This window comes from Somniosus microcephalus, chromosome 3 (genome assembly GCF_052327205.1).
Source record: "Somniosus microcephalus isolate GS21.2 chromosome 3, FLI_Smic_1.0, whole genome shotgun sequence".
NCBI classification, from domain to species: Eukaryota; Metazoa; Chordata; class Chondrichthyes; order Squaliformes; family Somniosidae; genus Somniosus; species Somniosus microcephalus.
In genome coordinates, this window is record NC_140989.1 from 49114407 (window position 1) to 49129836 (window position 15430).

Sequence of the window (15430 nt, forward strand, 5' to 3'; positions counted from 1 at the left end):
GATTATCAGGCCCTGGGGATTTATCGGCCTTCAATCCCATCAATTTCCCTAACACCATTTCCCTACAAATACTGATTTCTTTCAGTTCCTCCCTTTCATCAGACCCTATGTTCCCTGACATCTCTGGGAGGTTATTTGTGTCCTCCTTTGTGAAGACAGAACCAAAATATGTATTTAATTGGTCAGCCATTTCTTTGTTCCCCATTATAAATTCCCCTGATTCTGACTGCAAGGGACCTACGCTTGACTTCACCAATCTTTTTCTCTTCACATATCTATAAAAGCTTTTAGTCAGTTTTTATGTTCCCTGCAAGCTTACTCTCATATTCTAATTTCCCTTTCTTAATTAATCCCTTTGTCCTCCTTTGTTGAATCCTAAACTGCTCCCAATCCTCAGGTTTACTGCTTTTTCTGGCCAATTTATATGTCCTCTCCTTGGATCTTATGCTATCCCTAATTTCCCTTGTTAACCATGGTTGAGTCACCTTTTTTGTTTTATTTTTATGCCAAACTGGGATGAACAAATTCTGTAGTTCATCCATGCGGTCTTTGAATGTTTGCCATTGCCTATCCACCGTCATCCCTTTGAGTGACATTCCCCAATCAATCCTACCCAACTCGCGCCTCAGACCATCGTAGTTTCCTTTATTTAAATTTAGGACCCTAGTCTCTGATTCGACTACTTCATTCTCCATCTTAATGAAGAATTCGATCATATTATGATCGCTCTGACCCAAGGGGCCTCGTACAACAAGATTGCTAATTAATCCTTTCTCGTTACATAATACCCAGTCTAAGATGGCCTGATCTCTGGTTGGTTGGTCCAGGAAACCATCCCTTAAACACTCCAGGAATTCCTCCTCCACAGTATTGTTACTAATTTGGTTAGCCCAATCTATATGTAGATTAAAGTCACCCATGATGACTGCTGTGCCCTTATTGCACGCGTCTCTAATTTCCCTTTTAATGCCGTCCCCAACCTCCGCATTACTGTTTGGAGGTCTATATACCATTCCCACTAACGTTTTCTGCCCCTTGGTATTTCTCAGTTCTACCCATACAGATTCCACATCATCAGAGCTAATATCCTTCCTTACAATTGTGTTAATCCCTTCTTTAACCAGCAATGCTACCCCACCTCCCTTTCCTTTTTGCCTGTCTTTCCTGAATATTGAATACCCCTGGATGTTAAGTTCCCAGCCTTGGCCACCCTGGAGCCATGTTCCCGTAATCCCAATCAAATCATATTCGTTTACCTCTATTTGCGCAGCTAATTCATCCACCTTATTACGAATGCTCCTCGCATTAAGACACAAAGCCTTCAGGCTTGTTTTTTTAATACTCTTACACCTATTAGAATTATTATTTACTGTGGCCATGTTTGATTTAAACTGTTGATTTCTCTGACTGCCACTTTTGTTTTTCTCCTTCCTATCTTTTGCTTTTATCCTTGTTTCCCTTTCCTCTGTCCCCTTGCTCAGGTTCCCAATCCCCTGCCATTTTAGTTTAAACCCTCCCCCAGAGCACTAGCAAACACTCTCCCTAGGACATCGGTCCCGGCCCTGCCCAGGTGCAAACCGTCTGGTTTGAACTGGTCCCAACTCCCCCAGAACTGGTTCCAATGTCCCAGGAATTTGAATCCCTCCCCCTTGCACCATTCCTCTAGCCACGTAGTCATCTGAAATATCCCTCTATTTCTACTCTGACTAGCACGTGGCACTGGTAGCAATCCTGAGATTACTACCTTTGAGGTCCTATTTTTTAATTTACCTCCTAACTCCCTATATTCCACTTTTAGGACCTCATCCCGCTTTTTACTTATATTGTTGGTACCTATATGTACCACGACAACTGGCTGTTCACCCTCCCCTTCCAAGATGTTCTGCAGCCGCTCTGAGACATCCTTGACCCTTGCACCAGGGAGGCAACACACCATCCTGGAGTCTCGTTTGCGGCCACAGAAATGCCTATCTATTCCCCTTACAATAGAATCCCCTATTACTATAGCTCTCCCCCTCTTTTTCCTCCCATCCTGTGCAGCAGAGCTACCCCTGATGCCAGGAAGTTGGCTGCTGCTGCCTTCCTCTGGTAAGCCATCCCCCCCAACAGTACTCAAAGTGGTGTATCTGTTTGAGAGGGGGATGTCCACAGGGGACCCCTGTACTACCTGCCTGTGCCTGGTACTCTGTCTGTTGGTCACCCATTCCCTTTCTGCCTGTCCAACCTTTGCCTGCGGTGTGACCAACTGATCAAACGTGCTATTCACAACCTCCTCAGCCTCGCGAATGGTCCAGTATGAATCCAATCGCAGCTCCAGCGCCGCAATGCGTTCTGCCAGTAGCTGCAGCTGGACACACTTCCTGCACACATAGTTGTCAGGGACACAGGAAGTGTCCCTGAGTTCCCACATAGCGCAGGAGGAGCATATAACGGGGCCGGGCTCTCCTGCCATGACTTACCCTTTAATTAATTGCAATTAAATTAAATCAAATCAATCCCACCAATTACACCACCGTTAAATAGTATATTTAAGGGCCCTGGTTTATAAACAGTCCCCGCTACACCACAGAGACTTTAGAAACTATAAACCACAGAATTAAAGTTTATAAAGAAATACTCACCAACCAATCACTTACCTGCTTTCTTGTGACGTCACACTTCGATTACTTTTTACTTCTTTCCCTCTAAGATTGGAGATTGGTAAACCTACCTGGTCCCTTGGAGCCTTTTGTACTGCCGCCGCTCCGAGATTCCCGCCGAGATTTCGTCCGCTGACACTCTGAGGCCTACCTGGTCTCTTGGAGTCTTTTGTACTGCCAGGTAAGTGTTATATTTTTCAATTTCTGAGAGGGTCCTTGTGGCCTAGGAAGAGCAGGAGTGGTCCACCTGTTGCAACAAAGACATTTTGGGTCTCCTCTGTCCCAGGTTACCCCCTCCTGTGGCCGTGATCAGCCAGGATTCCCCCACCCCCCAACCCCAGCTCATTTACCTTCCTAGGGACTGTTTCCTTTAGTCAGCCGTGCAATTTCCCCACTACCGCCCACTAGCCTCCAGTTCATCCCCACCGGCTTCCAGCGGGTGTCAGTGTCAGGAAATTCAAATGAGGCCCGTGAGTTAAAATCTCCCAGGGTTCATGTCCGGGGGCCCGACAGATTGTCACTCGCTTTTGTCCCCGCAACCCTGATTTCCACATCGAGTTTCTCTAGGAACGAGAAGACTAAGGGGTGACCTGATAGAGGTCTTTAAGATTTTGAAAGGGTTTGATAGGGTAGACGCAGAGAGGATGTTTCCACTTTCAAGGGAGACCAGAACTAGAGGTCATAAATATAACATAGTCACTAATAAATCCAGTAGGGAATCCAGGAGAAACTTCTTTACTCAGAGAGTGGTTAGAATGTAGAACTCGCTACCACAAGAAGTAGTTGAGATGACTAGCTTAGATGCATTTAAGGGGAAGCTAGATAAACACATGAGGGAGAAAGGACTGGAAGGATATGTTGTTGGGGTTAGATGAAGTAGGGTGGGAGGAGGCTCTTGTGGAGCTTGGACCTGTTGGGCCGACTGGTCTGTTTCTATGCTGTACAGTGTGTACACTGCAGTGACTGCAATGGAACTGAGTATCAGGCGTTGCTTATAACGGGCGGCCGATCTGATACCGCCCATTTTGCGCCACCGCCCGAGACAAATTTCTAGGCTTATGTATTTTTATAACTTCTGTTGCTTTGCTTTAAATAACTCCTCCAGTTGGCTAGCAACGCCTCCCCTCCTGGCTGGGTTTTAACCATGTCACCTCAGGACCTATCAACAACTCCTCACTGGGTACCTTCTTACTGTGCTATCAACACTTCCCCAATAGACCTTTAATTACATCGGCTCTGGGTTTAGTAAACTTCGATCAGACCTTTAAACTCCTCTCTGAGCTTTATTCACATCCCCTCAAGGCTTTAATAATCTACCTTCTGGATTTTAAACACAATGGCCCAGAAATTCGGGTCGGGGGCTTCCCACGGGTGCAAGCCCCCGACCTGCACTTACCTACCGCGCCGGCCGTTGAGCTGTGGGCCCGCGTGGGATTCTGATCCTGGGCCTCCTCCAACTGCCGGCGCGCAGTGCTTGCGTATCCCAGGGGCGCAGTTAGTTCGATGCGTCCCCTGGGATCACGTGGGCCATGGAGAGCCAATGGTAGCAGGGAATGCTTCATTCATAAGTTTGACAGGCCTGTCAAACCTATAAATACTATATAAGCCCCAAAACATCACTAAATCTTCAAATAAATTTTTTTTAAATCACATTTTTAAAATAAACTATAAATTACATGAAATAACTATTTTAAACAATAATTTAAATTTTTGAAAAAATTAATTACATTTTCTAACGGGGCTAAAAGTAAACTTACCTTTCTTTAAAGTATTTTAAAATAATAAACCTGTGGAAAAAATGTTTTAATTTTAATTAATTCACCACTTACCTTCTAAAAAGCAGGCCTTGCACCTGCTTTTTAAAAGTGTAACTCCTGGAGACTTACCATCCCGGGAAAACCTGCAAAAAAAGCGTACGTTCGATGCGCATGCGCTGCCTCTCCTGCGCACGCGTTCCACCTCTTACCCCCTTCTTTCAGGGGAACAGAAGTGCCGGTTTCCCGCGCATGCGCAGTGCATGCAGGAAACCGGCACTTCCATTGGGCTTACGGGTGAGTACCCCATGCGTACTCACCCGTGGAGACCCGAATTTCTGGGCCATTATTATTGAATGACTCCACTGCTTGCTTTAAGCAGCGTGAAGGAAAAAAATGAGAAAATTAGTGCAATGACTACATTAACTGTTTTTAGTGCTTGTTGAAGGATAAACATTGGCCAGGACACCGGGAAAACGCCCCTGTTCTTCTTTGAATAGGATCTTTTATTGGGAGCAGTTTAGGATTCAACAAAGGAGGACAAAGGGATTAATTAAGAAGGGGAAAATAGAATATGAGAGTGAGCTTGCAGGGAACATAAAAACTGACTGTAAAAGCTTTTATAGATATGTGAAGAGAAAAAGATTGGTGAAGTCAAGTGTAGATCCCTTGCAGTCAGAATCAGGGGAATTTATAATGGGGAACAAAGAAATGGCAGACCAATTAAATACATATTTTGGTTCTGTCTTCACAAAGGAGGACACAAATAACCTCCCAGAGATGTCAGGGAACATAGGGTCTGATGAAAGGGAGGAACTGAAAGAAATCAGTATTTGTAGGGAAATGGTGTTAGGGAAATTGATGGGATTGAAGGCCGATAAATCCCCAGGGCCTGGTAATCTACATCCTAGGGTACTTAAGGAAGTGGCCCTAGAAATAGTAGATGCATTGCTGATCATCTTCCAACATTCGATGGAATCTGGAACAGTACCCATGGATTGGAGGGTAGCTAATGTTACCCCACTATTCAAAAAAGGTGGTAGAGAGAAAATGGGGAATTACAGACCAGTAAGCCTGACATCGGTAGTGGGGAAAATGCTAGAGTCCATTATAAAAGATGTAATAGCAGAGTACTTGGAAAACAGTGACAGGATCGGACAAAGTCAACATGGATTTACAAAAGGTAAATCGTGCTTGACTAATCTACTGGAATTTTTTGAGGATGTAACTGGTAAAATAGATAAGGGAGAACCAGTGGATGTGGTGTATTTGGACTTTCAGAAGGCTTTTGATAAGGTCCCGCATAAGAGATTAGCATGTAAAGTTAAGGCACATGGGATTGTGGGCAAGGTATTGACTTGGATAGAGAACTGGTTGGCAGACAGAAAGCAAAGAGTTGGAATAAACAGGTCTTTTTCCGAGTGGCAGGCAGTGACTAGTTGGGTACCGCAGGGATCGGTCCTTGGACCCCAGCTATTCACAATATATATTAATGATCTAGACAAGGGAACTAGATGTAATATCTCCAAGTTTGCAGACGACACAAAGCTGGGTGGGCGTGTGTGCTGTGAGGAGGATGCCGAGAAACTCCAGGATGATTTGGACAGGTTGGGTGATTGGGCAGAAGCATGGCAGATGCAATATAACGTGGATAAATGTGAGGTTATCCACTTTGGTGGCAAAAACAGGAAGGCAGATTATTATCTGAATGGCAATAGATTGGGAGAAGGGGAAGTGCAACGAGACCTGGGTGTCCTTGTGCACCAGTCGCTGAAGGTAAGCATGCAGGTGCAGCAGGCGGTTAAGAAGGCAAATAGTATGTTGGCCTTCGTAGCGAGAGGGTTCAAGTACAGGAACAAGGATGTCTTGCTGCAGTTGTACAGGGCCTTGGTGAGACCACATCTTGAGTATTGTGTGCAGTTTTGGTCGCCTTATCTGAGGAAGGGTGTTCTTGCCATGGAAGGAGTTCAGCGAAGATTCACCAGACTGATACCTGGGATGGAGGGAATGACATATGAGGAGAGATTGGGTCGACTGGGCTTATACTCGCTGGAGTTTAGAAGAATGAGAGGGGATCTCATTGAAACTTATAAAATTCTGACAGGACTGGACAGACTAGATGCAGGAAGGATGGCCCCGATGGTCGGGGAGTCCAGAACCAGGGGTCACAGTCTAAGGATAAGGGGTAGGCCATTTAGGACCCTCGAGGCCCAGTGGGGTTTAACGTCTAATCCGCAGGATGGCGCCTCCGACAGTGCAGCACCCTCTCAGTAATTCACTGAAGTGGCAGCCTAGATTATGTGCTCAAGTCTCTGGAGTGCGAAAATAGGAAAGTATATTTTAAAATCTTACCTTGTTACTTAAATCCCTTAAATGACCTGTTAGGCTGCATGTAGACTTGGTTGCCTCCTTAAGCAGACCTGTCCTGAGATACCATGGAGTGAGCAGTGTGGTGTGTATGCTCTTGGAAGGGTACCTAGTTGGTCTTTTCCTTTGGTGTAGCCTTATCCTGTGTCCTCTCATTTCTTCTTCCTCTAGTTCCTGTTCTGTCTCCATTATTATGAGGACATATATGGGAATGCTTGTAGGGAGCCCCTTGGTAAGGGCTCCATGACAGAAGAAAGCGAAGCAAAAGATTTGCCTTCCTGAAAATGCTGAAAGGCAACTTAATAATAATTTCTTAATAACACAGTTGTGATTTAAAAAAAAAATTGATTCAGTTAAAGCTGATCTTTCAGATAACATTTGTGGACATTCAAGGCCTGGCAATTCAACCACTTCCTAGTTTGACAACCTCTTTCCGACAGGTTTAACTTAAGTGAGGTGGAATTCTGGTGTAACTGGTGGAATTTCTGGGACAGCAGGTTCTTCCCTTATTATCCTGTCATTTGCTTGCATGCACCACTTTGAGAGGCAAGCGCATCTTCTGCTCACAACCAATTCTACCGAGATTCAGTGCATATTTTAGATGTATCTCTGGTGTATCTGACTCACACCGCAAATTCCAGTCTCTCTACACCACTTTTGCATCAAAAAATAGGAATTTTGGGCCAATTGGACTTATTTGAAATATATAAAAAAGTTAGATTTGCATAATAAATGAGGTCACAGGTCCCATCCTGAGAATTGCTGCATGTACTCATTTAAAGTTCATTTGCTATACATGTTTCACTCTGGCAACTAGAGAATTGCAAGATGACGTTAGTTTAAAATTGCTTTACTGATGTAAGTTAATGAGGGGAAACTGGAAACTCGTGAGATTTAAATTATGTCCAAAGGGCAAGATTCTAGCTTTAAAAACCAACAGCTCACCCTTGGCCCCGTTTGTCCAATCTTATGCTGTGTATTTTTTTTCTCCAAGTTTTTCTTTACCTTCCTCCTCCTCCCTTCCTCTTCTGGATGGACTAAGTCTTGCTGGACTAAGATTCCACGGTAGCAGCAATCCTCTCATACCTCATCCAAGTGGATATTCTGCAGGTTTATAAAGGAGCTGAGCTAAGCTTCTGACCTCGTATCCTCGCCATCACCAAGACCACCTACTTCCACCTCCGTAATATTGCCTGTTGCTGCCCCGCCTCAGCTCATCTGCTCTGAAACCATCAGCCATGCCTTTGTTACCTCCAGACTCGACTATTCCAAATCTCTCCTGGCTGGCCTCCCACCTTGCATTCCCGTAAACTTAAGCTCATCCAAAACTCTGCTGCCCTTCTCCTAACTCGTACCAAGTCCCATTTACCCATCACCCCTGTGCTTGCTGACCTACATTGGCTCCTGGTCTGACAACACCTCGAATTTAAAATTCTCATCCTTGTTTTCAAATTGCTCCATGGCCTTGCCTCTCCCTCCCTCATAGAGTCATAGGCCTAGAAATTCAGTGGTTTGCGCCAGCCGCTAGCGCCTTAGGAGGAGATGTGGGGTGCTAAGCGGCTAGCGCCCGGGCGCAGCGCGATCTGCGCCTCTCGCGAACTTCAGTTAAGATTTAGCGGCGGCGCAAAGCCTTTGCGCGCGCTCAGCTGCGCGCGCATATCCTGACGTCATTTCATGGTGCAACGCCCTTTGTGCGCCCCAAACCGGAAATTCAGTGGCGCTGGCCTATTGTGCGCCTGGCGCCCCTAGCGACTGGTAGAGGGGAACGGTTCCCAGTCGCTGCGGGGCGCGGCGGGCGCTAATTAAAGGGCACTCCCCCTGCAGTATAAATGGCAGCCATTTTGCACCACTCCTTCTCTGTGAGAGACAGATCTTTGGAGAGAGACAAAGGTAGAGAGGTTTCTGGTTTGGCTCAACACTCGCACAGGTACTTGTGGCTTCAGGCCACAGCTTTGCACTTGTCTTTAACTTCAGAGCCATAGCATTGATTGGAAACATATAATGGGGGCTGCAATGGGTGGAAACGTTGGGCTTCTCCATTGCATTCAAAGGGCTCAGAGACGCCGTGAGAGAGTGCCAGTCATGGCCAGACGGAGAAGGGGCAACAGGCGTCGGCAAAGGAGGCCTTACCCACCCAGGGTATACCGCCAGCAGTTCTCATATCTGAACATGTCTGAGGAGCAGTGTGTTCGGAGGCTGCGATTCAGAAGGGCGGTGGTCACTGAGATCTGCCACCTGCTTTGCGGAGATCTGCAGCCACAGCTGAGGAGCAGGACGTCTCTGTCGGTGGCAGTGAAGGTGACGGTGTCTCTCAACTTCTATGCCACCGGCTCCTTCCAATCTGCTACTGGGGACATTTCCAACATCTCCCAGTTTGCGGTACATTGCTGCATCCGCCAGGTGACCAACGCCCTTTTCAGAAGGAGACGTCAGTTCATCTCCTTCTCCATGATCGTTGACAAGCAGTAACAGCGTGCAATGGGCTTTGCAGCATTAGCGGGCTTCCCCATGGTGCAAGGCGCCATTGACTGCACGCATGTGGCCTTGCGGGCACCTCTAGAGAATGCTGAGGATTACCGCAACCGGAAGGGCTACCATTCATTCAATGTGCAGTTGGTGTGTGACCACAGGCAGCTCATCCTAGCGGTCAATGCCCGCTTTCCAGGCAGCAGCCACGATGCCTTCATCCTGCGCCAGACTTCTGTGGCAGACATGTTCGAGGCCCAGCCTCACCCACGAGGATGGCTTCTCGGGGACAAAGGCTATCCTTTGTGCTCCTGGCTGATGACCCCGCTCTGTGCGCCCAGCACCCCTGCTGAAGAGGGATACAGTGACAGCCATCAAGCAACCAGGAACATCATTGAGCAAACAATCGGCGTCCTGAAGCAACGGTTCCGCTGTCTGGATCGTTCCGGAGGAGCCCTACAGTACTCGCCTGAGCGAGTCTCCCATTTCGTTGTCGTGTGCTGCATGCTGCACAACCTGGCTATCCGCAGGACTCAGCCACTGCCACCAGACATTGGAGGACCACCAGAGGAGGAGGAGGAGGAGGAGGAGGAGGAGGAGGACCAGCACAGGAGGGAGGCAGAAAGTGCAAGGGCCGCCCGTCGGCGGCTTATTGCACGTCAGTTCTAGGCCCCCTCTCAGGGAATGGCTTGTGCCAATGGCAGAAGATGAATGTAGCCGCTCCACAAGCCCTCAGCCGAGCAGGGCAACCAGGACTTCCAAAAGAAAGCATGGACAGTGCGATTTAAGAAAATTTATTACTATGATACCTCCGTGCCCTTCCCACATAACAAACTAATGGAGAGAAACCCCCCCCCCCAAAAACACAAATAGACCAGTCTCGGCCTTTACAAGTAAAACAAATAGACCAGTCTCGGCCTTTCCAAAAACACAAATAGACCAGTCTCGGCCTTTCCAAAAACACAAATAGACCAGTCTCGGCCTTTACAAGTAAAACAAATAGACCAGTCTCGGCCTTTCCAAAAACACAAATAGACCAGTCTTGGCCTTTCCAAAAACACAAATAGACCAGTCTCGGCCTTTGCAAGTAAAACAAATAGACCAGTCTCGGCCTTTACAAGTAACACAAATAGACCAGTCTCGGCCTTTACAAGTAAAACAAATACACCAGTATCGGCCTTTACAAGTAAAACAAAACATTTGGCCACACCTTCTACTTTTTCCCCTGCGAGGGTGATGCGTTTCGCATCCGTGACTGGCCCCTACCCGCCCTGCAGCTCCTCCTCAATGGGACCCCAGTGGCTGCAGCAAGGCTGGGGGAAGGCTGCTGAGGGTCAGATGGTGAGACGGCAGATGCCCTTGGGGGTCGGCCTGGACCAGCTCTGGGCCTGGAGGGGCCGGCTGCTGACTGCTCCAACTCTGCTTGGGCGGCAGCAGTCTGTCCAGCGGCTGGTGGCAGCTACAATGGAGGAGTGACAGTTTTGGCTGCAGGAATGCTGCCAACCTGACAGATCACAGGTACTCCCTGGTCGGCTGATACATTGGCACTCGCACGGGCCAGCACTGCAGCATGCGCAGCAATCTCTGAAGCACAGACTGCTGGGCTGCTGCGGCGCGGCGAGTGCCCTGGCGATGCCTGGCCGATCCAGCGAGGGTGGCAGCAGTTAGTGCCCGTGTGGCCCTGGTCTGTGTCTGCATGACACCAGCCAGTGAATGCACGGCACGACTGAGCACTTGGCTAGAAGCCGCCTGTGCTGCCGCGAAGTCCTGCAGACTCCTGGCCTGTGCTGCACTGAATTGTTGCAGACTCCTGGCCTGTGCTGCCCCGAATTCCTGCACACTCCTTGACAGTGACTCTGTGGAGTCAGGCATCCTTGCCACTGCAGCCATGAGCTCAGTGTGCCTGCGCTCAGCCTGGGCGCCCATTTCCACTAGGATCCGCACCTCCTCTGCGCTCACCGTAGCAGGACTGGAGGCCGCACTCACCCTCCAGGGAGAAGGCCGTCGAGCTTCCCCACCCCTCCCGCGTTGCTGCAGCCCGCTGGTCCCCGGAGCTTCACTATCCTCTGAACCGTCCCCCCTGCTCCCCTCCAGGGAAGACGTGTCACCATCATGGCCATGGGCTGCCTCGGCTGAGGGTGTCCCTGATGGTCTGGCTTCCTCTTCCTCTATGTCTGACTCGGACACAGTGCCAGCTTGAGGGGCCGCCTCCTCAACTGGCGAGTCACCATCTGAAAGCAGGGAGGCACAAGAGTTGCTTTAGAGTGAGGACAGGGCGGCAGCGAGGGAGGCATGAGTGCTGCTATGCACTGCATTGGTCCGACAGTGGCAAAGGATGCTGTTCTGAGGCGCAAGTGGAAAGAGAGAGGTCAAAAAGGTGATGCCCTTACCATTGGGGCCCACAACAGGGTCGGCATCTCCACTGGCGACGGGGCCAATCAGCCGGCCTGACATAATGCGCTCCACACGCTGCTCCAGGTCGCAGAGCTGTTTGAGGTCAGGATGGCCTCCCCCGGTCTGACGCTGCTGCCTTCGGTTGTGCGCCAGCTTGCCCTGCAAGAGAAAGGACGGCCTCTAAGTACAGTGTGAAGCCCTGATCTTGTCTGCACTGCTTCCCATGGTGGACTAGCCCTGACAGTGTGAAGCCCTGATCTTGTCTGCACTGCCTCCCATGGTGGACTAGCCCTGACAGTGTGAAGCCCTGATCTTGTCTGCACTGCCTCCCATGGTGGAATAGCCCTGACAGTGTGTAAAGTCCTGAATGTGCAAGTGATTTTCATGACAGTCCCATAGCTGCTGGATGAGGGCTGGGCATTAGGGCTTTCAGGTCCCTTTGCCCATAAACTGAGGTGCACATGCAGGGATGAGGAGGACACTGGAAAGGGTACTCACCCTGACAACCCGATTGAGGTCGTTGAACTTTTTTCGGCATTGTACAGGAGTCCTGGCAACCACGTTGTTGGAGGTCACCCTGTTTGACACCTCCCTCCAGGCTTTCCGATAGGCACTGGGCAGCGGCCTCCTGCCACCTTCAGGGAACAGAACATGGCGCCTGCGCTCCACTGCGCCAACCAGCACCCTCAGGTCACCCTCGCTGAAGCGCTGCGCTCTCTCCCTGGCCTTCGCCATTGTCCTGGGCGTTGAACAGATCAAGCAGCAGTGGTCAGGCCTTGCTTCAGGGCTGCAGTGTGCAGGGCGTGGCAGCCAAACAAATCCACCCTCCCCCTTTAAGAGCTGACCGGCGCCAGAGTGTCTGCCTTCAATCAGCAACTCGCCGCACCTGCGCTGCGCCCGCCCTCGGGGGTATCGCCCCGGACCGCCGGCTTAGCGCCTAATGATAGTCGTGCATCGCCTGTTTTAGCGCAGCAGCAACCTTTTGGGGCGATGCAACTGAATATCGGCGAAGGTGGCGCTAAGTTGCGCCGGGCGCAAACTTTAGCGGCCGCCCGGCTGTAGTGCCCCAAACGTGGCTATACTGAATTTCTAGGCCATAGAGTTATACAGCACAGAAAGAGGCCCTTCGGCCCATCGTGTCCACGCCGACCATCAAGCCCTGTCTATTCTAATCCCATTTTCCAATATTTGGTTCGTAGCCTTGTATGCTATGCTGTTTCAAGTGCTCATCTAAATGCTTCTTGAATGTTGTGAGGGTTCCTGCCTCTACCACCCTTTCAGGCAGTGAGCTCCAGATTCCAACCACCCTCTGGGTGAAAAAGTTTTTCCTCAAATCCCCGCTAAACCTCCTGCCCCTTACCTTGAAACTATGCCCCCTGGTTATTAACCCCTCTACTAAGGGGAAAAGTTCCTTTCTATCTGCCCTATCTATGCCCCTCAATTTTGTACACCTCAATCAGGTCCCCCCTCAGCCTTCTCTGCTCGAAGGAAAACAACCCCAGCCTGTCAAGTCTCTCTTCATAGCTGAAGCGCTCCAGCCCAGGTAACATCCTGGTGAATCTCCTCTGCACCTTCTCCAATGCAATCACATCCCTCCTATAGTGTGGCGACCAGAACTGCACACAGTATTTCTGCTGTGGCCTAACTAACGTTTTGTACAGCTCCATCATAACCTCCCTGCTCTTATATTCTATGCCTCGGCTAATGAAGACAAGTATCCCATATGCCTTTTCAACCACCTTATCTACCTGTCCTGCTGCCTTCAGGGATCTATGTACATGCACACCAAGGTCCCTCTGATCCTCTGTCCTTCCTAGGATCCTACCATTCATTGTGTATTCCCTTGCCTTGTTTGTCCTCCCAAAATGCATCACCTCACACTTTTCAGGGTTAAATTCCATTTGCCACTGTTCTGCCCATCTAACCATCCCATCTATATCGTCCTGTAGCCTGAGGCTTCCCTCTTCGCTATTTACCACTCCACCAATTTTCGTCTAATCTGCGAACGTACTGATCATACCTCCTACATTCATATCTAAATCATTAATGTACACTACAAACAGCAAAGGACCCAGCACCAATTCCTGTGGTACCCCAGTCACAAAAAACAACCTTCGACCATCACCCTCTGCCTCCTGCCACTAAGCCAATTTTGGATCCAATGTGCCAAATTGCCCTGGATCCCATGGCCTCTTACCTTCTTGACCAGTCGCCCATGTGGGACTTTGTCAAAAAGCCTTACTGAAGCCCATGTAGACTACATCAACTGCACTACCCTCATCCGCACACCTAGTCACCCCCTCGAAAAATTTAATCAAACTGGTCAGACATGATCTCCCCTTAACAAAGCCGTGCTGACTATCCCTGATTAATCCCTGCCTCTCCAAGTGGAGACTAATTCTGTCGCTAAGAATTTTTTCCAATAATTTCCCTACCACTGATGTTAGGCTCACTGGCCTGTAATTCCCTGGTTTATCCCTACTACCCTTCTTGAACAATGGTAATATGTTAGCTGTTCTCCAGTCCTCTGGCATCTCCCCTGTGGCCAGAGAGGTTCTGAAAATTTGTGTCAGAGCCCCTGCAATCTCCTCCCTTGCCTCACACAGCAGTCTGGGATACATCCCATCAGGGCCTGGGGATTTATCCACTTTTAAGCCCGCTAAAACCGCTACTATCTCCTCCCTCTCAATATTAATTTGTTCAAGTATATCACAATCCCCCTGCCTGATATCTATGCCTACATCACCCTTCTCCATAGTGAACACAGATGCAAAATATTCATTTAAAACCTCACCTACATCTTCCGGCTCTACACACAGTTTGCCACTTTTGTCCCTAATGGGCCCTACACTTTCCCTGGTTATCCTCTTGCCCTTAATATACTTATAAAACACCTTGGGATTTTCCTTTATTTTGCCCGCCAGTGTTTTTTCATGCCCCCTCTTCGCTCTCCTAATTTCTTTTTTAAGTAACCCCCTGCACTTTCTATACTCCTCTAGGGCTTCCATTGTTTTTAGTCCTTTGTACCTGCCAAAAGCCTCCCTTTTTTTCCTAATCCATTCTTCTATATCCCTTGACATCCAGGATTCCCTGGGCTTGTTGGTCCCACCCTTGACCTTTACGGGAACATGTTGGCGTTGTACTCTCTCTATTTCCTTTCTGAAAGACTCCCATTGCTCTGATGTGGATTTTCCTTCAAGTAGCTGATCCCAGTCCACTTTGGCCAGATCCTGCCTTATCATATTAAAATCGGCCTTCCCCCAATTTAGAACCTTGATTTCCGGTGCATCTTTGTCCTTTTCCATGACTTCCAGAACCAGGGGTCACAATCTAAGGATAAGGGGTAAGCCATTTAGGACAGAAATGAGGAGGAATTTCTTCACCCAGAGAGTGGTGAACCTGTGGAATTCTCTACCACAGAAGGCAGTAGAGGCCAATTCATTAAACATATTCAAGAAGGAGTTGGATATATTTCTTAAGGCTAAAGGGATCAAGGGATATGGGGAGAAAGCAGGGACAGGGTACTGAGTTTGGATGATCAGCCATGATCGCATTGAATGGCGGAGCAGGCTCGAGGGGCTGAATGGTCTACTCCTGCTTCTATCTTCTGTTTCTATGACTACCTTAAATCTCACCGAATTATGGTCACTGTCACCAAAATGCTCTCCTGCTGACACATCTACCACTTGCCTGGCTACATTCCCTAGTATTAGGTCCAGTACCGCCCCCTGTCTTGTAGGACTTTCTACATGCTGGCTCAAAAAGCTCTCCTGGATGCACTTTAAGAATTCTGCACCCTCTAAGCCTTTC

General features: G+C 48.8%; 1 long non-coding RNA gene across 1 annotated transcript in view; it reads left to right on the forward strand.

The window, feature by feature from the left end:
* The first annotated feature begins 2008 nt into the window (after nt 1-2008).
* Nucleotides 2009-15430, forward strand: part of LOC147121034 (uncharacterized) — a 31293-nt gene continuing 17871 nt past the window's right edge. The window contains exon 1 of the long non-coding RNA XR_015076236.1: nt 2009-2820. This is a non-coding gene — a long non-coding RNA (uncharacterized LOC147121034). The remainder of the gene's footprint in view (nt 2821-15430) is intronic.